At 43.8% G+C, this 24,315-nt stretch overlaps 1 long non-coding RNA gene across 1 annotated transcript in view; it reads right to left on the bottom strand.

Annotated features, from left to right (window-relative positions):
• LOC132346103 (uncharacterized) overlaps positions 1–24,315 on the bottom strand; it is a 154,191-nt gene that overhangs the window by 35,989 nt on the left and 93,887 nt on the right. Inside the window, exon 2 of the long non-coding RNA XR_009495811.1 lies at positions 5,392–5,637. This is a non-coding gene — a long non-coding RNA (uncharacterized lncRNA). The remainder of the gene's footprint in view (positions 1–5,391; positions 5,638–24,315) is intronic.

The raw sequence follows: 24,315 nt of genomic DNA, 5'->3' as shown, positions 1-24,315 counted from the left end.
TTTTTCCACTGACGCTGGGGGCAGAAAGAAAGAAGGAATAGATCACTTTTTGCTGAGGCGCTGCACCCTGAGAGGGCAGAGGAAGGTGAGTGTGGGGTACATGTACCCCCACATGGACCTCCACGTCTTTATGTGTCCCAGGAGAATGGGAAGTGACTATACCTTTTTACCGCATGTGGAGGAAGAGGAATCCTGACTGGCAATATAAGACACATGGGAAAGGGTTCCTTTGGAGAGCATAGCACACATCAAAGCCTGAACTGCCAAGCACCTAAATGCAATTCGATCTGACTGAATTTGAATTTGCTGTGTGTGCCTGGACCTCTGCTACACCCTGCAGGGGTTACTTACAGTAGAGGCTTTACAAAAAGTGAGGAGAGGCACCCTATGGTGAGGGGTGAGAAGGGGGTGGGGCAGGTTCCCAGAAAAGGCTCAGCCCCTGCCCCTCCCAGCCCAGGATGGCTGCAGCTTACAGTACCTACCCCTCCACCACCCCGCCTGCCATCAAGCTTAGCCTTACCTAGTCCTTGAACTCTAGCCAGGATGACTGGCAGCTGGTCAGGCTGAAATGAACAGTTTGTTGATGGTTCACTGAGGCAGCATCCATGGATCTTTATGACCTGGGGCCCACAGAATTTCCACCTTCTCTGAGCTCTCCCTGGTGGGTCCATTTGGTCTGCATGACTAGGATCTGAGTCACCTTGCTAACCCAGGCTGAAGCCCTGACACTCTTGCCTGGCGCTTGCCTGCCTCTTACCTCAGGCACCAGACTCATCGCTCCATATCCCCTGGTGGGGTTCTTCTCTAGGTGAGCTGGTTACCTGGAGCCACACTGACGAGACTTCTCCCTTAACTTCAGCTATCTGTGTCTCTGCCCCAGGAGGGGTCTGGACCCTCAGTTACTGATGGATGCTTACAGGAACTAAGCTGAGTCTGCCGTGGGCCCCTGGAACTGGACCCTGGCTACTAGCTCTCATTTTACCACCCCAAGATCAGTTTCCAGTCCCAAATTCTTCCCTTTCTCCACAAACCAGGTGCTGTGCTTAGTCACTCAGTTGTGTTCAACTCTTTGTGACCCCATGGACTGCAGCCCTCCAGGCTCCTCTATCCATGGGGATTCTCCAGGTGAGAATACTGGAGTGGGTTGCCGTGCCCCCCTCCAGGGGATCTTCCCAACCCAGGGATCCAACCCAGGTATCCCTCATTGTAGGCAAATCTTTACTGTCTGAGCCACCAGGGAAGCCCAAGAATACTGGAGTGGGTAGCCTACCCCTTCTCCCGGGGATCTTCCAAACCCAGAAATCGAACCAGGGTCTCCTGCCTTGTAGGCAGATTGTTTCCCTGCTGAGTTACCAGGGAAGCCCCCACAAACCAGGGCTGCTGCCAGGGGCTGGTCTGGCAGAGAGCCAGAGAGCCTCATTTTGGAGCCTGAGTGGGCTGTAATGAAGGTGGTTTTTGAGATGAGTCTTGAAAGCCAGCCAGGACTCAGATTAGGTAGGAAAGAGGACTTTCTGTCAAGACAAGGGTCCTTGATGAAAGTCAGAGGATGAGGATGCATAACTTCAGTGAGGCAATCCCAACTTCCTGCCTGCTCAGCAGGGAAGGGTGCAAGCAGTCAAGGGATCAAGTCCCACAGGGCATCTGTCTGGGGAGTTTTCTCACAATATTCTCCTGGAGTTGGGTAAGTACAGTCCCTATCCTCCCAGGATTCTTAAAGCGAAACTAGATAGCCAGATTCTGTGACCAGGATTGTAACTAAAATTTACTAAACACATTTACACATTATTTCACATTATTCATTCACAAAATAGATGGGGCTGGAGGAGCAAGCGAGGACCGGTCATGAAAGGCTCTTGTGAGCTACATTGAGGACTTAGACTTTTTAAAGAGATAATGCCAAGCTATAAAATAATTTTAATTTGGAGGTTAATGTGATCAGGTGAGGTTTTACGTTGTAGGCAGTGGAGGGAGGGGCAAGCTCAGAGCCTGAGAGGAAGGAGCCAGGACACCACTTGCCTCTCCAGCTGCTCCCTGAGGGACAGAAGACTCACAGGCTGCAGATGCCAAGGCTACAGGGGCCCTGGCCTTAGGGTCTGGTCCACTGACACCATCTGCGTTTTCACTGCGCTCTTTGCTGGGTCCCCTGCCCCCTCCTCACCCCTGCCGTGTCTTCTGTCTGTTCCCCTCGGTGTTGCCCTGCACTCACTTTCCCGGTGCTTTTCCACTTCCACCCTCACTTTAGCACCTGCTATCCTGGCCTCTCTTTTTCCTGCTTTCTGTTCCTGTTTGCCAAGTGGAGGGAAAGCTGCCCAAGAGACCCACCCTCTCCACCAGCTTTAGAGGAAAAGACTGGCCTCAGGAGACAAACACTTCCCCTCGGCTGTTGGAAACAAGCAGGCTGGTTTTTCCATCACAGAAGCAGAACGCTAAAGCTGTTGACTACACCAGTGGGTCAGCAGAAATGTCTATTAGGAACTTATTGCTCGTTTCTACCCATTCAGAGTGGAAGTGGAATATTCTGGGAGCTTCCTTTGACCCTCTCTTGACCTGAAATACCTCCTCTACTGACGCCCGAAAGCCCACCATTGAACCAGTCATTCCTGTGTGTTAATCATTATTTTTTCCCAATGGCTTTTCTTTGAACATATAAATCCTCCTGGAAGGGGAAACACATTAGCTTCCTAATGCCTTGATGTAACAAAGCACAGAGGGGAAAAATAAAAAAGGTTTCCAGTCCCTCATGAACATCATCTATGGGACTGGTGATAAATCTAATTTGACTGGATGTAGAATTAACAAGACACTTAAATTATAGAACTGTTGATATCCATATAATCATTTTCTTCTTTTACCTTTTCTTTTTATCCTCTTCACTAAAGTATAACACACAGAATAAAGTATACAAGTCTTAAGTGTACAGCTTAGTGAATTTTTACACATGTATACACCCATGTTAACTACCACCTATATTAAATATATTCCAGTACTCTAGAAGACTCTCTGTGCCTCTTCCTAGTTAATGTTCCTGCAAAGATAGTCACCATTCTGACTTCTATTATCATAGGTTAGTTCTGCCTGTCCTCAAGCTTTCTGCGAATGGAGTCATGTGGATTCCTAGCCTTTCGCTCAATACAATTTATACACACTGTTATATGTATGAGTCATCTGTCTTTTCCATTGGTGTTCAGTATTCCGTTGTATGAATATACTACAATTTCTTATTTTTCTGTTGATGAACACTTGGTGGGTATTTCTAGGGTTTGGGCTATTATGAATAAAGCAGCAGTGAACATTCTTATACAGGTTTTTGTCGTGAACACATGCACTAATTTTTCTTTGATATATATCTAGAGGTGGGATTGTTAGGTTAAAGAATAGGCATATATTTAACTTTATTAGAAACTGTCAACAAATTTCCAAAGTGACTGTGTCATTTTGCATTCTCACCAGCAAGTGTATGAGTTGCAGTTGCTCTGCATCCTTGTGAACACTGTATTGTCAGTCTTATTAATTTTAACTACTCTGGTAGAGAAACATTTATGATATGTTTGCCTGAGAGAGGTGGGTTCCTGAGCTGAGAGTTCCGAGCAGAAGAATGGAGCCCTCATATCAGTGACAGCTATGGGAGTGGAGTCCTGATGAGTTTCTGTGTTTGTTTTAATACAAAGAACCATAAGGGTGAGGCTTCCTGGGTAGGTCAGTTGGTAAAGAATCCTCCTGCAATGCAGGAGACTCTGGTTCAACTCCTGGATTGGGAAGATCCCCTGAAGGAGGGCAAGGCTACCCACTCTAGTATCTTGCCTTGAGAATCTCATGGACAGAGGAGCCTGGCAGGCTATAGTCCACAGAGTCTCAAAGAGTCGGACACGACTGGGTGACTAAGCACAGTACATAAGGGTGAGAAAACCAGAGGAATATTGTCTATTAGTATCAGCTTTAAAAAGCCAAACTTGGAGGCTGTGTCACCAAGTAGAGGAAAGAGCTAGTTTAGGCTAATTCTAGGAGAACATTCCAGACAGGATAGATTTGAAGATAACACTACACCTGTGATGGTCCAGCCAGAAAGTGATCTTGTACCAGAATTCTCGGCTGCAAGCAATGGAAACCAGCTCAGGCTAAGATAGCCAAGAGGGAATGTATTAAAAGCTATCTGGGTACTCACATGATGGATAGGAGCATCAAGGGTCAGGCCTAGAGATGGGCAGGAATCAAGGAGATTCTAAGAGGTCAGGAGCAGACAATTCAGTCTATTCAGCTTGGCTTCCTGCCAACTGTTCTGAGATCCTTGCGTCAGTTGTTCAAGGTTAAAGTTTCAGAACAGCTTATCAGATAGGTTGTGCTTAGACCACATGTCCACCCTCAGGGCTGAGAGAGGCAGAATCAGTTCTCTTTAAGAGCTTCCATGGTTCTGAGCAGACACCTGGGTTTATATCCCACTACAACTGCATATGTGGGGAAGAGGTAATTCCCTAAAAGAAATCAGACACCAACAGGAAGGGGGAATGGATGTTGAGTAGCCGAAGAAATACTATTAACACATATTTACCACAGCCCTGTCTTCCACAGCATTCCTTTCACACCAGGATGGTAATTATGGTAGAAGTGGTGACAGAACACTGGCCTGGGCCTACAGGGTGGGCAGGGAACGGGAATTTGACAGACAAGAAAGCATCACTGACTGGCTAACCTGTTTTCCAAAGGACTTGAATAAGATAAGATCATGTGATTCAACATTTTTTAACTTGTCTGTCATTTTTCAGCAAGTCTGAGTCACTCCCTGATCTCCTTAAGGTGTCTTCAACTCTGACTGAGGGAGTCTTGGGTAGATGTGAAGGGTGGGGACTGCCAAAAACAAGGGAAGATTACAGTACCCAGACGGCGCTCCTTTCTAAGTCCTCACCCCACAGGCTCTACAAGCATAGTGCCTAGGGCCCGTGAGCTTCTCAGAGACTAAGGAATTATCTGAGTCAGGGGGAAGTTACAGGTTCCAAAATACACAGAGAAAATTGCAAATTAAAAAAATATTTAATGCTTAATTAGCGTTTAGCTATCCTTTCCCCCTTTTCTGTGACACTCCTACCCCCAGCTCAGAGTTCCCCAACATTCAGCCTAAGGTGCATTGTTTCAAATTACAAAGCCACCAGCAAATGAGAGCAAGCCAGAGAGAGCAGGGGCAGTGACCTGGCTTCTCCACAACAGGTGCCTACATACTGATCATCATCTGAAATGAAGAGTCCAAGTCAGCCCTGGAAAGAAAGAACAACGACTCAAGCTTTGACCTTAGGTTCAGAGACCTAGTTTCTGAATCCCTTCTTCATTCCTCCAGGGGTTCAATGGAATTAACTTGACATGGTCCTTCCATTCAGGAAAGATTGTGAAAATGTCTGTTACCTGAAATTGGGCCAGAGGTCCCATCCGGCCTGGACATTCAGAGTGTGCATTTTCTTATAGTTACAGTACGCAGGACTGGGTGTCGGAAGACCCAAATATCATCCAGGCTGTCATGAACTCACTATGTGACCTCAGACAAGTTACCACCTTTCTTCTCTTTCCTCTTTTGTAAAATGAAGGCAGTTGATTGAATGAGCACTGAAGTATGTTCAGGTCCTATGATCACTTAAACTCTTAAGCAGATTCCTAAAACAAGGAAGAAACCACATTAGCTTTGCTGACACATCTTCCCTTATGCTCCACAGAAGACCAAACGCTATAATAAAAAGCATCTCTGTCCCCAAACCATACTTAATCTCCAAGTTATGCAACCTGTGATTAGTAGAACCTATTTTGCTGTAATTGAGCAGGGTAGTTCTAGGAAAAAATTATACTGAATTTCACTAAATGTGCATTCATTTGGTTAACCAGACCACTAAGGCTGACATACTGTACCGATTACCTAATATGAATACCATCAACATCCTTCCATTTTCGGTGAATTGGCTTTTTAGCCATCAGGCTAGAGCCCACTATAATTTATTTTCTTTGTGGTAGCGGCAAACATGTCTAAATTAGTTAAATTACTTTAATACGTGGTTGCTTTAAGACTCAAGAATTCCTGACCACTCCTTCCAAGGAAACATCAATCCACAACATGTGGAATAAATCTCCATTTTCATGTCTTTGTTTCATTTGGGGTTCTTTTCTGAATGACTTCATTTTTTGATGTTGTTGCTAAATCAACCTAAATTTGGGATCTGACTAAATACTCAGAGTTGTGCTCATCTTTTGACCAAACATTTCCCTTCATTTTGTTCCTCCAACCCCCACTGGGGAACATAATTGTGATCAATTACAAATTGCTGGATGGCAAGCTCTTCATTCTGTCCACAGCAAGATAAATGACTTCCTTGCCTAAACAACCTCTTGTGGAATAATATTCTGACCTCCTCTCGTTCTCCATCCTTCTCAGAGGAGGCCAGTCCAAGCCATGCTCTTTAGCCACGTGAATGTAATCGGAGCAGTTTGAAAAATGTGCAAACACATTATTAGCAACGTGTTTAAATAGCATCATTCCCTTAGGTGTTCATAATCCTTTAAAGCTATGATATGATTACTCCTTCCAGCATCACTCTAACACGTATACAGCACAGCAAGAATTATATTTGTCAAGAAACATGACAATTTTAAATTAATAAAAATTATTTCCCAGGTTACACACAGTATTTTTCTTTATTTATGGGATCTACTATCTTTTCTTTATTTATAGTATCTGTGTCCCTTTCAAAAGGATTTGAGTCATCTTACAAATGCTAACATTACAGCATAGCTCTAATAAAATAAGCATAAAACCACAATAGGAGGTAGGCGAGCTCTCCCCAAACAAGACAAGAAACATTAGAGTAAAGTGTGACAGATCTGATCTCACAGAAATCCAAAAGCTTTAGTTGATGAAGGTCAAGTAGCAGGCCAACAGATAAGGGGTTAACACCCAAAATATGACCTGTATAAAAATGCCTAAAACTCAACAAAAGAACAATCACTCAAGTGTGTATTTTATGCAAAGAATGTGAAGATTAGGCCAGAAGAAATAAAAATGATCAAATATGTCAGGGAAAAAAAATGCTTCATCTCTAGTTCCTACAGAAGGAGTTTCAAATTAAAACAAGGTAACACATGGATAACCAACAAGGACCTATTATATAGCACCATATAGCAACAAGGATCCCTGTATAGCACAGGGAACTCTGCTCAGTGTTATGTGGTAGCCTGGATGAGGGTAGCCGGGGGGAGTTTGGGAGAGAATGGATAAGTGTATATGTATGGCTGAGTTCCTTTGCTGTTCACCTGAAACTATCACAACATTGTTAACCTGCTATTTGTTGTTATTCAGTCACTAAGTTGTGTCCTACTCTTTGCAACCCCATGAACTGCACCACACCAGGCTTTCTTGTCCTTTACTATCTCCCAGAGTTGAGTCAGTGATTGAGTCCGTGACGCTATCCAATCATCTCATCCTCTATCACGCCTTTCTCCTCCTGCCCTCAATATTTCCCAGCATCAGGGTCTTTGTCAATGAGTCAGTTCTTCGCATTGGGTGGCCAAAGTATTGGAGCTTCAGCTTCAGTATCAGTCTCAGTCCTTCCAATGAATATTCAGGGTTGATTTCCTTTAGGATTGACTGGTTTGATCCTGTAGTCCAAGGGACTCTCAAGTGTCTTCTCCAGCTGCTGCTGCTGCTGCTGCTAAGTCGCTTCAGTCGTGTCTGACTCTGTGCGACCCCATAGATGGCAGCACCACAGTTCAAAAGCATCAGTTCTTCAGCGCTAAGCCTTCTTTATGGTCCAACTCTCACATCCATACATAACTACTGGAAAAACCATAGCTTTGACTAGATGGACCTTTGTTGGCCAAGTAATGTCTCTGCTTTTTAATACACTCTAGGTTTGTAATAGCTTTTCTTCCAAGGAGCAAGTGTCTTTTAATTTCATGGCTACAGTCACCATCCACAGTGATTTTGGAGCCCAAGAAAATAAAGTCTGTCATTGTTTCCATTTTTTCTCCATCTATTTTCTGTGAAGTGATGGGACCAGATGCCATGATCCTAATTTTTTGAATGTTGAGTTTTAAGCCAGCTTTTTCACTCTCTTCTTTCACCTTCATCAAGAGGTTTTTCAGTTCCTCTTTGCTTTCTGCCATTAGGGTGGTATCATCTGCATATCTGAAGTTGTTGATATTTCTTCCAGCAATCTTGATTCTGCTATCCTCAAATATAAAACAAAAAGTTAAAAAAAAAACCAAAAAAAATCCCAAGGTAACAGTTTGCACCCACTCAATGTCTGAAATAAAAAGAGTTATACAGTATTGTATGGCCATTTTGGTTGTTTTACATTTTATCCCAGTGCAAACATTGCTACAGTGAATGTCCTGGTACATATATCTTTTAGCAAATATACAGATATTTCTGAAGATAGGTTTCTAAAAACAAAATTGAGTTAAAATGTATATGCATTTTGAACAAAGATAAATATGGCCCATCTACTCTCCTAAAATACTGTTCTATTTAACACTTACATTCATAGCATATGAGTGTGTTGATTTCCTCTAAACATGCAATTACCACAGAACCCAGTAATTATGCTCATGGGCATTTATCCCACAGAAATATAAACTCATGTTCACACAAAAATTGTCATGAATGTTCAAAACAACTTTATTCATAATAGTCAAAAACTGGAAACATTTAAGCTGTCCTTTAGTGATTGAGAGGTTAAACCAACTGGTACATCCACACCATGGATACTACTCAGCAAGAAGAAGTTGATGTACACAACCTGGTTGAATCCCAGGAAGTTATGCTGAATGAAAAAGCCAATTCCAAAAGGCGATGAACTACCTGATTACATTTATATAACATTTCTGAACTGACCAAAGGATAGAAATGGAGAACAGGTGAGTGGTTGTCTGGAGTGACAAGCAAGGGAAGGTGCGAGAGGGCAGAGGGGTGGGTATACAAGGGCAACACCAGGATCCTCATGGCGATGGAGCTGCTCTGTGTCTTGATTGTGATGGTTCACACAGGAACCTACACATGTGTAAGACTGATGGATTGTGTCACTATCAATATCCTAGTTGTGATGCTGTACTACAATTTTTCAAGAAGTTACCACTGAAGGAAACTTGCTAGAGGGTACCTGGGATCTCCCTGTTTTATTTCTTATGCTATGCTATGCTAAATCACTTCAGTCGTGTCTGACTCTTAGCGACCCCATGGATAGCAGCCTAACAGGCTTCTCCGTCCATGGGATTTTCCAAGCAAGAGTACTGGAGTGGGGTGCCATTGCCTTCTCCATTATTTCTCATAGCTTCCCATGAGTCTACCACTATCTCAAAACATAAAGTTTAATTTTAAAAATATATGATAGATCTATATAACATAATATGAGGTCTAAGATATACTGCTGCATGGGAACAGCATGTCACAAAATAATAGGGACAGTATTATTCTATTTGTGATCAACAAAGTCACATGTTAGCTTATATGTGTAAGCAAAAAAATTTTTTAACACTGCTTACCTCTGAGAAGAGGAAGGAAAAAGAGAGCCCTTTTTCAGTCTGTATTTAGTGTGTCCTGTTGCAGTGCTTTACAACCAGCATGTCTGACTTACTTGACTTAAACATTTGTTTTTCATTGTAGAGAGGGATTAACTATAGCAATAATGAGGGTTAACCAACTGCTCCAGAGGACAGGCAGTATCTCCTCAAGCAAACTGGGCCAAAAGAGGTGTTCAGGGGAGACGCAACTTTCAGTGAAGGTGACGAAGCCCAGAAGCCTGAGAGAGGCGCAGAGGATGTAGAAAAGGATTGGTCTGCAACAGAACAGGCACTGAGGGAAGGGAAGAAGGGAGAGTATCCTGAGAAGAAACTCAGACAGTCGAGAGTAAGAGGTTTCCCAGTGGGGACAGGAGTAAAAGATGGCTTTGGTGTGCATTTAGGGTAGGGCGTTTATCATTTACCAGGAGGTGGTGGCACTGCCATCAGAGCCCTCAGGGACAATGTGGGGAGCATTCCAGTTACTGGGGATGTCTCCTCCAGCTATGTATCCTGGAACAGGGGGTCCCATCAGCCTGCAGTCTCACTGGACCTCTTGACAGCTCATGTCAAGGCTCCACCATCTGATCTCAACAGCCACTCTAGTGAACCCAGATGGCATTTCTGATCAGGGGAGTTAGCATAAGCTCAGTAACAACCCCCCACAGAGCTGGACAGTGCTTTTTCCTCAGTCACCCTGATAAATTGTCCCTTGTCCCTCTAGGCTTGAGGTAAGTTGCAGAGTCCTTTCTCAAAAGGTCCTGGTCTGTGAACTGGCTTCAGTCTGGGGACTGGATGTGTTAGTCCCTCAGTCATGTCTGACTCTTTGCGACCCCATGGACTTTGCAACCCCAGGCTCCTCTGTCCATGGGATTCTCCAGGAAAGAATACTGGAGTGGGCTGCTACTCCCTTCTCCAGGGGATCTTCCTGATCCAAGGATCAAACCTGGGTCTCCTGCATTGCAAGTGGACTCTTTACCATCTGAGCTGCCAGGAAACTGAATAAGAGGCTATACATTCCCACTATGGTGATGCAACTTTGGTCCCTGCCCAGCAGAGCTAGAATTTTTCTCCCTACATTTGTAAGCAAGTAACTTAGTAAACCTCCCATCCAGTTCATTTTAGGAATCTGGTGATCAGTTAGCCATTGATTGCCACAGATCCCTGCATATAAAACTCTTATTTCTTCATCCCTATGGCTTATTAAGATAATTGCATTTATGTTGTCTCTGATGGAAACCAGAAACCAGGGAAATCAATCTCACTGCCACATCAGCATCATCATTTCTGACCTTCAGAGAGTCACGTCAGAGCTCTTCAGTGACTCTGGTGCCTCCTTCACCAGTGCATTTTCTCTTGCCATGGTTGGTCCTCCCAGGGCATTTGGAGAGGTGATGGTTTAACGGTTGGAGTAATTAATCCCTCCCAACATTCCCGTTTCCCTCGGCCTCTGGACTCTCTCCCCTCTCACAGTCTTGCTTCTCTAAGCGCAGTTCATGGACTAGCTGCATCATGGCATCACCTGAGAGCACATTAGAAACCAGGTCAGTCCTAGACCTGCCAAAGCATAATCAACATCTTAACAAAATCCCCAGGTGATTCATAAACACATTAACATTTGTTTTACAGCAGTGTTTCTTAAACTGTAATTGCAACTGATTCATTTTTGAAAGTGCAAATGCCCAGGCCCCATCTCCAGAGTTTCCAATTCTGTAAATCTAGGGTGAGATTCAAGAATTTCCATTTCTAACATATTCAAGGCTGATGTTGATGGTCCCAGGTGATGTAGTCACCACTGCATTTGAACCGCTGTTCTATATTATGCCAGAGAATTTACAGAATTTTGACCTAAAGAACCACAGGTCATCATAGACTCCAGGCTCTTGTTGGCCAATCCAGCAGACAATTCACACCAGTCCTTGGCACTTGAGCTAACCCTGAGTCTTAGGAGACGTTCCATGTCAGTATATTCAGCTGATGGATCCTTACTATCTTCCTCCAACACCCTTACAACCTCCTCCCACATACGATCTTCCTGCTCCTCCAGGTACCATGTGTTAAGATCTCGTAACTCTTTGGGTGAATAGGCTATTTTAGCTGAAAATGGCACTTTTCTATTTCTCCTTTTGGACCATATTGAGCTCTAACTCTTGTTACAGAGCTGGAGGCAAACAGAGGAGAGAGTGTGGGTCTGAGAAAAGGCAGCTCTAAAGGCAACTGCTCTGGGTGTAGTCACTGAAAATACTGTTCTGCAGAAAGAGGGCTCAGGAAAATCTAGAGCTCAAAGTTCTCAGCCTTATCCATGTCCCACCTGTGCCTTACACTGGTATTAGAGACCTAGAAAGGCTGAACTTTCAATTGGCGCTTTAATTTTACAACCTTGCAATGAGGTCCAGGGCTTGGGTGTTCATGGTAAGGACTCCAGATCAAGAGATTTCTTCAAGTTTTCCATGGAGGCTTGATTCTGAACTACAGGTGTTCTTAAATATATATATTATATATATATTCATACTCATCATTTTGCCTATATATGTACTTTGGAGCTGTAAAAAGCAACAACAACAACAAAAACAAACTAGATGACACCACAACCTTTACAATCACTTCCTTTGACAGAGCAACTAAGTGCCACAGCCTCCTTTCCCATGTCTTGCCCTCCACTTACTCTTCATCCCTTGCTATGACCACGGATCATCTGAATCCTTATGATACTATGCATGCATTGATGATGAGTGTCCATTTCTATCCTTTGAAACTCCATGTCCCTGCAAGGTTCAGTTCCTCAAATATGATCAGCCCAATCCCAAAAGCACGTTATGAAGATCTATTGCCTGGGACAACTTCTAGTATCAATTACTCTATCAGTCAGAATACCAAACAGAAACATCAGGTGCTCATATGCAGATAATTTCAAGAGGGAACTATTTACGATAGTACAGACAGAATACATGGAAATCACAAAGGATAAGACAATAACTGGTGCTGGTAGCACTGAGCAGAACTGCCCTAGACTTGAAGAGGAGGGTCATGTGTAGATGCCTCATTAAGAGAAGCAGCGACCTTCAGTCAAGGGACTCGGGCAGCTCTTGGCAACCTCACAGACAGGGAGCTGTGGGAGTGAACACCTTGACCTCACTCTCTCCCTGGTTTCCAGTCTCTTCCCAGGGATCCCCAGTGGCCAAACCCAAGTGGAAGCCAGAGTCAAGGAAGCCAATGGATATAGTCAACTAAATCAGCCTCCTGGATGGAGAGTGGATTCAGAGGAGAAAATGAAAGGTGTCTGGCATGATGGAAAAGGCCATGACTTTAGTTCTAAACAAATGGGCTGGTGGCATCTAAGCAGAGATGTAAAGCAGGTAACTGAGAAGCTCTGGAGACTAGAGAAAAGTCTGGGCTGTTGTACAGATTCCAGAGCATAGAACTGAAGTCATGAAAGTGGGTGAGATGACTTAGACAGTGAGGAGTAAGAAAAGGAGAGGATCTAGGGTTAAACCTGAGCAGTTTCAACATTTAAAAATCAGTTAGAAGAGGAGAATCTGCCAAGGGACTGAGAAATAGAGGTGGAAGAAAAACCAGGGGAGTATGGCAGCTTAGATACCAATAAAAAATAGAAGAAGGTTAAATCAGTTCAGCTCTGCTGAGAGGTCACATACAAGGAAGACTGAGGTGTGCCCCTGAGATTTAGGGTGTGGAGGTCACCGGACACTTTAATAAAAACAGTTTTAAAAAAGAAGCAGGGGAAGATGCCAGTTAGATGAGGTTGATGGGTAAACAGGTGCTGAATGAGGGCAAAGGATGACTACGCACAATTCTCCCAACCAGTTTGGGTGTGAAGGGGAGAGAGGAAAAGAGTAGAACCACGAAGGAAATCTGGGGTCCGAGAGTGGGATTTCTTAAGTATAGGAGTGATTAGAGCATGTTCAGATGCTGACCAAAAAAATCCCTTAAGAAGGGAACAGAACGAGGCTAGAAAACGGGGGATATTTGGCAACATACCTTTTCTGAGATGGTTGGAATCCATGGCGTGGGGAAGGGAACTGACCTTTCAAGAAGGAGGAACATCACTTGCATTTTGTCAGGAGGGAAGTGCAGAGAATGGGTTCAGGTGCTGGTACAGATACAGGTTGGATTGTGGGTGCAGGTGGCAGGAATTCCCACCTGAGGGCCTCTGTTTCTTCTGTGAAGTATGAACAAAGACACCTTGCACTAGAGAGGGATGAGATGGGGCCTAAAGACTTGGAAAGTTTGAAATGGCTGTTCAAAGACTGAAAGATGAGTGGACAAGAGGACAGTGGGATTCCCCAGGGAGGGGAGTGATGATGAAGACTTTTCTAGGCTGGCGGGGGCGGTGGGGGCGGAGGGGGTGGTCCTTCTCCAGTTACGCCTTGCTGCTGAGGTAGGACGTGTAAAAAAGTATATTAATGAGTTCTTGCAGGATTGACTTTTTTCCTCCAGGTGAAAGAGTGATAAAAGGATGAGCTAGATGAGTAAGTTTAGGGTGTTGGTGAGACAGTGACTGACATGATGGACCACGTGTCTGATGTGGCTTCAAAGGGAAGCAAAAATAGGGTAGGTTGATGGATAAGGAAAAGTAGAGGGGCCGGGAGATTAAGAGCCTCAGTAAAGTTGGGGCACAGGCTTCCTAGGTAACGCTAGTGGTAAATAATCTGCCTGCCAATGCAGGAGATGCAAGAGATGAGGGTTTGATCCCTGGGTCAGAAAGATTCCATGGAGGAGGGCAAGGCAACCTACTCGTGTATTCCTGCCTGCAGAATCTCATGGACAGAGGAGCCTAGTGGGCTACAGTCCATGGGGTCACAGAGTCAAACACAACTGAAGCAATTTAGCACGCATGTATGCAAGGTTTGGTCTTCTCTGGTGGCTCAGATGGTAAAGTGTCTGCCTGCAACGCGGAAGACCTGGGTTCGACCCCTGGGTTGGGAAGATCCCCTGGAGAAGGAAATGGCAACCCACTCCAGTACTCTTGCCTGGAAAATTCCATGGACCAAGGAGCCTGGTAGGCTACAGTCCATGGCGTCACAAAGAGTCAGACATGACTGAGCGACTTCACTTTCACTTTTGTGCAAGGTTTGGGCACAGAGTGGGTAAGAAAGCAGACTAGCCTACAATGAGATGGGATTATGGACAGAGGGGAGATTTGACAGATGACAAAATCTATGGTGTAACAGAGAAGCAGGTGCTGGAAGAGATGGGGTTGATTAAAGAACTGAGAGGCCAGAATGCTGATTATGTCATCTATGGGTATCGTCCCATCTACCAGGAGGATGGCAGGGTTGCAGTGTAAGGGCATATGGTGAGCCAGAAGGAGAAGTTCTTGGGGAAGGAGAAGGAGTGTTCTGGTGGCCAGTGGGTGTCAACAACACCAGAACTTCCGAGAGCAGCCATTTTTACAGGAATGTTTGGATTCTGCACCAGGGAATGAGGACAGGTTATTCCCACCCCTTGTCCTGGGGGTGTAAGTGGTGGAAGAGTACTTGAGAGAACCGAAAAAGAATTGCTACTCTCTGGGTAGAGCTGAGTTTCAATTCAGGCAAGGAGAGAGAGGTTCTCCAGCAGCTGACGTGAACAGAGGCAGCAGGAGTGACCAGGGATGAAGAGGGAGGTTTCAACTTGAGTACATTTGGATCACAGCTTATAAAAAGAGTTGCCATTAGGAAGATTCAAAATAAGTATCTGTGTCCAGAAAGCATTATACTGCTTTTCAAAGACAGACACATATGCCAAGTCAAATCATCCTTCACTTTCAAGGGTGACCCTTTGTGTATGGTCTGGCTCTGGAGAATAATATATAACTAGAAGTATTTTTTCCATGCTCAGGGCTGTCCTCGGGTTTCTCTGGTTCCAGCTGCTGTTTGCTGAGTCTGGCATGAGTTTTACCTTCATCTCCTGTTTTCCTAGTTTGCCAGACTCTGTGGTTTGAAAAGACTCCCACCAAGGACAGTTCGGGCTTCCCAGGTGATGCTAGTGGAAAAGAACCCGCCTGCCAATGCAGGAGACATGAGAGACTTGGGTTTGATCCCTGGATCGGGAAGATCCCCTGGAGGAGGGCATGGCAACCCACTGCAGTATTCTTGCCTGGAGAATCCCACAGATAGAGAAGCCTGGGTGGCTACAGTCCATGGGGTCGCAGAGAGTCAGACGCGACTCAAGCAGTTTAGCACGCAAGAACAGTGTAGGTCACTGTTCTCAAGGATTTCTATGCTGCCTCTTACCTCATCTTTTGGCCTTGTACTTGCTCTTGTCCTCCAAAGATTTCTCTGTGCCGCTGTAACCCCTCTTCACTTCTGTGTGGGTATTCACCCTCTGCTTCAACCCATTGTCAGCACATCTAGGGCAATGAATGGAATTACTGGGCAGCCAGGGTGCTTCAAAGATCACTTGGTAGATGACGATGTAACTGATGTCTGTTCTCAATAAAAACGATGACATGAGACTAAACTTTCAGGACTTTTTAATTGTACCATCGGTGGCTAAACAAACTCTGCAGGTATCAGTAAGTAAAACAAAAGTCCATGTGTAAACTGTGAGACTGAACTTACCAATTTTCCCTTTGGCTCTCCCAATAAGCTTTTTTCCTTTCCTCCTGACTTGCTTATTAATACTAATTCTTAGGCTGAAAACTGTGACCCAGTCTTGACAAATAGATCACAAGTCTTTGTCATTGTTTTTTCTCATTCCTAGGAAGGATACTCATGCACCATAAATAAATAGGCCAAGTTAGACTACATATCTGGTTACATGTGAAAATACACTTAACAAACTGTTTCTCTATGCCACAGAGTAACTTAGAATAGTCACATAACAAATTATTGCCCTTTGGGTGCTTTCACTCAAAACTCTTCACGTAATTTTCAATCAGTGTTGTTCAATTTCATGTTGTCTTGTGATTATTGTTTGGGATTTTGTTGTTTCTGTGAGAGTCCTCAATATATTATGGGTGATGCTGTGAGCAGATTGGCTCTATTATTGGTACTATGATTATTATCATCTCTCACCTAAAATGCTTATTTGTTGCTGTTGTTCAGTTGCTAAGTCATGTCTGACTCTTTCTGACCCCATGGACAGCAACATGCCAGGCTTCCCCGTTTTCCACTCTCTCAGTGTTTGCTCAAACTCATGTCCATTGAGTCAGTGATGCCATCCAACCATCTCATCCTCTGTTATCTCTTTCTCCTCGTGCCCTCAATCCTTCCCAGCATCAGGGTCTTTTCCAATAGGTCAGCTCTTTGCACTAGGTGGCCAAAATACTGGAGCTCAGCTTCAGCATCAGTCCTTCTAATAAACACTCAGGGTTGATTTCCTTTAGGATTGACTGGTTTGATCTCCTTACAGTCCAGGGGACTCTCGCAAGTCTTCTCCAGCACCACAATTTGAAAGCATCAGTTCTTGGCACTCAGCCTTTTTTTATGATCCAGCTCTCACATCTGTAAAATGCTTATAAATGGTCTCAAACAGTGTGCCCTTGCTGACTATCAGAGCTTGTCTTGAGGGACTGGAGAAATGACTGATCCTAGAGAAATCACCACAGTGCAGGTGATCATAGGCTTGTCAGTTTGCTCCTTAGCAACATAAAATAAGTGAGAATGTGATTTACTCTTGCTACAGGAGATTTACTTCTAAATGATCAAGATCGGTAGCTTCAGAACCTCCTTGATATCAGAGGCCCCTCCTAGGAACCTGAGCAGAGATTCAAGCTTAAAGTTACCCTACACATCTCAGTTTGGAAATCTTATTTCGGTAAACACTTTTCCCCTTATCAGCACAACTTAAGGTGGCTGAATCAGACTAAAGGGAAGGATTTATATTCCTTGCTTGAAGGAGGAGTTTTCTTGCTTTTTCTTTCTCCTGCTAGATGTAAACAAGTCTACATACATAACCCTGTGTGCCAGCAGATTTCTTAAAACCTGAAGAGACTCAATCTTAATGAAGACTTTGTGGAGAAAAGTGAAACAGGGAAGAGAAAATACAGGTTTTACTGACATCGCTGAGTTGCTGATTCAACCAGCCCTGGAACCTACCCTACTTCTGGAGTTTCAGTTTTGTAAGGTGATGAGTTTTTTCATAGGTAAGTCAGTTTGGCATAGTTTGCTTTTTAATTTTTTAAAATTTCTATTATTTGCCACAAAAAGCCTCCTAGGTGGCCTGTGTAACAGAGCAGGACCCAGCAGGAATATGAGTTACTGGGGGTAATTCCTGCCAATCTTTTTTTTTTTTTTTTTTAAGAATTTTTAATGTGGACCATTTTTTAAGACTTTATTGAGTTTGTTACCATATTGCTTCTGTTTCATGTTTTAGTTTTTTGGCTCTGAGGCATGTGGGATATTAGCTCCCTAACCAGGGATTGAACTCACACCCCATGTATTGGAGGGTGAAATCTTAACTGGCTGACCACTCGAGAAGTCCCCAATCTTTCCTTTATTTCCCTCCTTCAACCTGATTCCTAATATGAGGCTATTTGTGCTTTGAGTTAGCCTTCCTTTGTTTCTACCCTACCCCATCCCATTTTTTCTAGCTCTCAGAAATCCCTGTTAATCTCCATATAAATATAACATGACCTTCAAGTTGAATTTAAGCTGGAGTCAAATCAAGGTAAAATGTTTGGAGACCCCATCTGTTGGCCTCAAAGAGGAACAACAGATTATTGGGTAGGAAAAGTGTCCTCTAAAATTGCTTCCTGAAGTCAGCCAGATTCTGGGACAAGATCTGCAAATTTTGTCAGCATCACTGCTCCTTCTCAATATTTATAGCCTACCCCAGGCCCTATTATGCTTACAGAAATTCTCCTATGTCTTGTTGGTAAGTAGGTGAGACTGGGTGTTGAATCAATGACACCTAAATGGCTGAAATTATTCCATTTGGGATCTGCTGAAATTACTTTTTCTCAAATTTTTAAAATTTATAATATTTTTTTTTTTTTCACAATTTGGATTTTTTATTTAATTTTTTTTCAGGCTGATTTTATTTTATTTTATTTTATTATTATTTTTTTACTTTACAATATTGTTTTGCCATACATCAACATGCATCCACCACGGGTATACACATGTTCTCCATCCTGAACCCCCCTCCCACCTGCCTCCCCATACCATCCCTCTGGGTCATCCCAGTGCACCAGCCCCAAGCTTCCTATATCCTGCATCGAACCTGGACTGGTGATTCGTTTCTTATATGATATTATACATGTTTTAGTGCCATTCTCCCAAATCATCCCCCCCACCACCCCCGACCAGAGTCCAAAAGACTGTTCTATACATCTGTGTCTCTTTTGCTGTCTCACATACAGGGTTGTCATTACCATCTTTCTAAATTCCATATATATGGAATTTATATATATTTATATATTCCATATATATTCCATGTATACTGTATTGGTGTTTTTCTTTCTGGCTTACTTCACTCTGTATAGTAGGCTCCAGTTTCATCCATCTCATTAGAACTGATTCAAATGTATTCTTTTTAATGGCTGAGTGATACTCCATTGTGTACATGTACCACAGCTTTCTTATCTATTCATCTGCTGATGGACATCTAGGTTGCTTCCATTACTGGCTATTATAAACAGTGCTGCGATGAACATTGGGGCACACGTGTCTCTTTCAGTTCTGGTTTCCTTGGTGTGTACGCCCAGCAGTGGGATTGCTGGGTCATATGGCAGTTCTATTTCCAGTTTTTAAGGAATCTCCACACTGTTCTCCATAGTGGCTGTACTAGTTTGCATTCCCACCAACAGTGTAAGAGGGTTCCCTTTTCTCCACATCCTCTCCAGCAATTATTGCTTATAGACTTTTGGATCACAGCCATTCTGACTGGCGTGAAATTCAAATAACCTTTTCTTCTTCATCTACTGTCTCCTCTCTTTCTGGGATTCTAATTACACATATGCTAGATTGCTTGATACTATCCTACAGCCTAAAGACCTGTTCTTTTTCTTTTACCTTTTTCCCCTCTTTGTTTAGATAATATCTATTGATTTATCTTCAAGTCTGCTGATAATTTCACATACTGCATCTTTTTTATCATGCCTAACCAATGAGTCTTCAATTTCATTCACTGTATTTGTTTGAAAGCATCAATTCTCCTGCACTCAGCCTTCTTTATGGTCCAACTTTCACATCCGTACATGACTACTGGAAAAACCATAGCCTTGACTATACAGACCTTTGTCAGCAAAGTGATGTCTCTGCTTTTAATATGCTGTCTAGGTTTGTCATAGCTTTTCTTCCAAGGAGTAAGAGTCGTTTGATTTCATGGCTACAGTCACCATCCGCAGTGGTTTTGGAACCCAAGAAAATAAAATCTGTCACTGTTTCCATTTTTGTTCCATCTATTTGCTATGAAGTGATGGGACCAGATGCCATGATCTTAGTTTTTAGAATGTTTAGTTTTAAGACAGTTTTTTCACTCTCTTTTTTCACCCTCATCAAGAGGCTCTTTAGTTTGTGGGTTAATTGACTGCTGTTTCTCTTTACTATGGATTACATTTTCCTGCCTCTTTGCACATTAATCTTTTTATTGTGTACTGAGTCTTGTGGACAATAAATTGAAGAGAATTTAGATTCTGCTATCTTTCTTTAAAGAAAGTTGAGATTTGTTGCAAGCAGTTAAATTATTAGCATATTATCTTGAACCTCTGGAGCCACAGCATTCAATACAACTTTTGTGATAGAAATGTTCTATACACGGTCCGATGCAATGGACATCAACCACAAGTGGCTACAAGCATTTAAAATGTGACCAGTGACTGATGGACTGCATTTTGAGTTTTATTTCATTTTAATCAAGTTGCTAAGGCCACATATATGTAGAGGTTACTGTATTAAATAATGCAGCTACGAAGAACTGGTTTTAAGCTCTGTCCAGGGGGGCAGTCTATTTGTGCTTTGCCTTTATTTCTAGGGTAAGGCTCTAGTCCTGGGAAGAGATCCTTACTCCTAAGGTGTGCCCTCCGGTCCCTGTGGAAAGTCTTGGGTGTTTGCCGTGCCCCCTAACCAGGCAGGAATTGAACTCTAAACTCCATCTCCCAGCATAAAGCAGCCGTAGATTAGCCTTCCAGCTATTGCTCTTCCCTGGGCTCCTGCACCTCAGTCTGCACCTGTGCTGTCCAGGAGTCAGCTGGGGATTGGAGGGAAGTCTGTCCCCAGATTTGGGCACTCCCCTTCTGAGGCACCCTCCTTTCTGAGACTCCTTCCTTTCCAACTTTCAGCTGCTTGTGGAAGCCCCAAAGCCCACCTTCTGCTCCTCAGCCCCAAAGGCTGCCAGTTTCCAGTTGAGCTCTGACTCCTGCCACCATGGGAGGAAGTGAGTGCCAGCAGAGGAAATGCCTGATTGGCATAGACCTCACCCAGTGGGCTTCCCTTTTCTCAAGGTCATATCTTCTGCAGCTTTAGTCTTCAGAACAAAACCATTTTGGTTGCTCTCCAGGACCTTAGAACAGGTTTTGTTATTGTCTTGTTTTTGGTCCAGAATTTATCATTGTTTTTGGCAGAAGGATTAGTCAGATACTTAGTTGCTAAGTCAGAACTAATCTGAATGGCCAAGACTAGACACTAAAACAGTGAGTTCAGTGGGAAAGTTAGCCTATCCCTTCCTCCTGGCATACGCTCCCTTGTCTCTTTGCAACAGAAAGGGCTCAATATTTGCTGAACGAACATTTGCTGAAACTAAAAATTCTCTTGAAGGAGCCATACTTTGAAGCATTAGCAGAGTTCATAATTTACAAAGGCCAATCCTTTCCCGAAAGTATGATATGGGTCAATGAAAAAGAACAAGAGCTTCCTGGGTGTATCTGTCTTCTGATTACAAGTGGCAGAAAACATGCCTCAATTTTGGCTTAAGCAAAAGGAGAACTTGTTGACAAGCTTAGTTTAATACTCCAAGGTAGGGCTTAAGGCATAGCTGGATTTAGGGCTTATATAGTATCATCAGAAGGCAGGGGTTTTGGTTTGATTTTTGTTCCCAGCTCTCAGACCCACCTATCACACTGACAGAATTAATCTCAGCTTCCTGTGACTGCAAGAAGATGGCAACAGGTTCAGCTGTGCATCCTCTCATGTGTCCAGTCCAGGGGAGAAAGTGCAAGCCTATTTTTCATAAATACTCACAAAAATCTCACTTCCTTTCATAGGGTCTACCTGGGTTACATGCTTGGGTTACAGGACCAATCACATGGCCATGAAACAGGATGAAATGATTGGCCTAAGTGTGGCTCATCTGCTCCACTTCATAGTCAGAGGGCTGGCAGTTTCACCAGACCTACATAGGCTGAAAGTGGGGAATGGACAGGTCTCCTGACAAATTCTGCTGCTGCTGCTAAGTCAGTAAGTCATATCCAACTCTTTATGACCCCATGGACTGTAGCCTGTCAGGCTTCTCTGTCCATGGGATTTCCTAGGCAAGAATACTGGAATGGGTTGCCATTTCTTTCTCCAGGGGATCTTCCTGACCCAGGGATTGAAGCCATGTCTCCTGCGTGCCAGGCAGATTCTTTACTAGTGAGCCACCTAGGAAACCTGTCCTCTGATAAATATCTGGATTCTTATTCACTAGAAGGGCAGACACAACAGAAGCCCATTAAAAAGGTTATTGGAAGAGACTGGAACCAAGGTACCTGGAAGGGGTTAAAAGGTTACAAAATGAGAAGCAGGGAATCTAAAGGACCGGCCCCTTTTCCCACTTGCCCCTCGGCTCGAGGCTGCTGGAGGCAGGTGCTGTGCTGTGTCATTGCTTCATGGTGATAGTGCCTGGGGACCTGGGATGAGTGAAATCCACCAAGTTTAGATACCATAGCAGTATCTGTAAAAGGGATCAGGTGGAGAATGGCGTTTAATGTGGAATCCAGGCTTCCAATTAGAGGCTTGTTCCACTTGTTAAACTTGGCTTGAGTTAAATGCCCACCGACCTCTTGTCCCTATAGCATTTCATCACTGTGATGAATTCTCACAAACAAACCCTCTCCCCCACCCTTCGTAATGGTACACACTCTGTATACTGTTAGAGGTCTGAATTCTTTGCCCAGACAAATTGCCAGGACCTCCTTTCCATCTCTTCCACAGTAAGGATGCAATCCAAGGAAAAAAGACAACAGCGCCAGATACAGCAACGCTGCTGAACGTTCATTGACTTGGCCAATGCCTGACCGGCAGCTCCTGCAGTTCCAAACCATCCAGCAGCATCGGAGGGCGGGGGGAGTGGAGGTTTCCTCTTCTCCCCCTGCTTCCAGGAAAGCAGAGAAAATATAGCAGACCCCAGAGACCAGTGAAAAAATACCTCTGGGAGCCTCTCGATCTACTCAGTCCCCACTGACTGCTCCTAAGCACATTCTAACTTGAACCTGTTGGTCCTAAGAGAGCCCAGTAAAGGCTGGCCATTAAAAGAACTCTCCCCAATTTCTCAAAAAATGTCTGAAATTTTAGGATCTCACATTTTTCTACAATAAGCACGCTTCACTTTTGCCACAAAAAATTAAAATAAGTACGGATATTCAAAGTTTCAGGATTTTCACAATGCCTTGCCCACGTTGAAGTTCCCTCTGTAACCAGTGACTGACTCACAGTCGCTGCTCACAGTATTTCAGGCTTTTTCTGTCACTGCAGTTGCGTCTAATCATAAAAAGAAATACACTTCTGACAAATTTAAGAATGCAACATGGAAGAGACCTCTGGAAAAATTCCTATCAGCTCTTTTATACCCAGGTTCCCTCGGTGATAAAATCCTAGTCTTTTCAGGAAATCAGTTCATTCCTTGCTTGTTTTTATCAAACAGCTCACTCCCCGCTAGTCTCATCTTCTTGATGAGATGGTCCTTTTCAGGGCAGAAATACTCTGATTCCCTCCTCTTTCTTGCCCTCCCAACACTCACCCAACTTCTTCACTTGCTCTGCATCCTGCCATGCAGAGGACACCTGCCGCTGACCTCATTCTCAACTTTGTTTGTTTCCCCGATGAGATTACTGGGCAGGTGCTGTAGTCTTTGGTTTGCTGGGCAATTGGCTCCACGCAGTTCTGTGACCCGCGCCCTGGATGGCGGGACGTCTTCATTATTCACGATAAACTAGAGGTACAGTTACCAGCAGGTTCACCTCTGAAACTTGTTTAGCCAGTTTCCTTCTTTCACTGAGCTGTTCCAAGACGGGCACATGCAGATTGACAAAAACACCGAGAGTTTCTGTGTTCCCAGGAACCAGTACCACTAGAATAAGCCCAGGTCTCTTGCTGAACTATGATTCTCGATTCCTCTCCCCACACTCCCTTTCCTACAAAGCTATGGACCATCACGTTTTAATGCAGTGCTGAGTTGCTAACAAAAATGGTGCATTTTTTTTTTCCCTGAATGTCAGACAACATATGATCAAGAAGTATGCATAAAATATCAGAAAAACAAGTGTACGCTGTTCCTGCCTGGCATGCAAACGCACAAGTGGCTGGGCTTTAAAAGCTTCCGTGTTCACAAGAAGTCCTGGAGCATTAAAATTGATGCTGGGGATTAGGTTGCCTTTCAGAGCAGCAGAATCTGTATAAGCGAATCCTCCTGGGCTGAGCCATTTTCAGCCCAGGCATATAAAGCTGGCTGGCCATGAGTCAGCCTTTGTGCACACACGCACAGTATTTAACTGCACGTGCAGCAGACCCCAAATTAAAACCATATTTTGTTAGCACCACATGTTCCAGACTTGACAGTATTTATCAAAGGGGAAGCTGCTGGATTTACTGAAAGGAATGAATTTCATCAGGGTCTGGCAGACCCAACCCTGATAGGGAGTTGTTTTTTTCC

Source organism: Bos taurus, chromosome 9 (assembly GCF_002263795.3).
Source record: "Bos taurus isolate L1 Dominette 01449 registration number 42190680 breed Hereford chromosome 9, ARS-UCD2.0, whole genome shotgun sequence".
NCBI lineage: Eukaryota > Metazoa > Chordata > Mammalia > Artiodactyla > Bovidae > Bos > Bos taurus.
The sequence above is the reverse complement of the archived record's forward strand: the minus strand, read 5'-3'. Positions and strand labels throughout refer to the sequence as shown.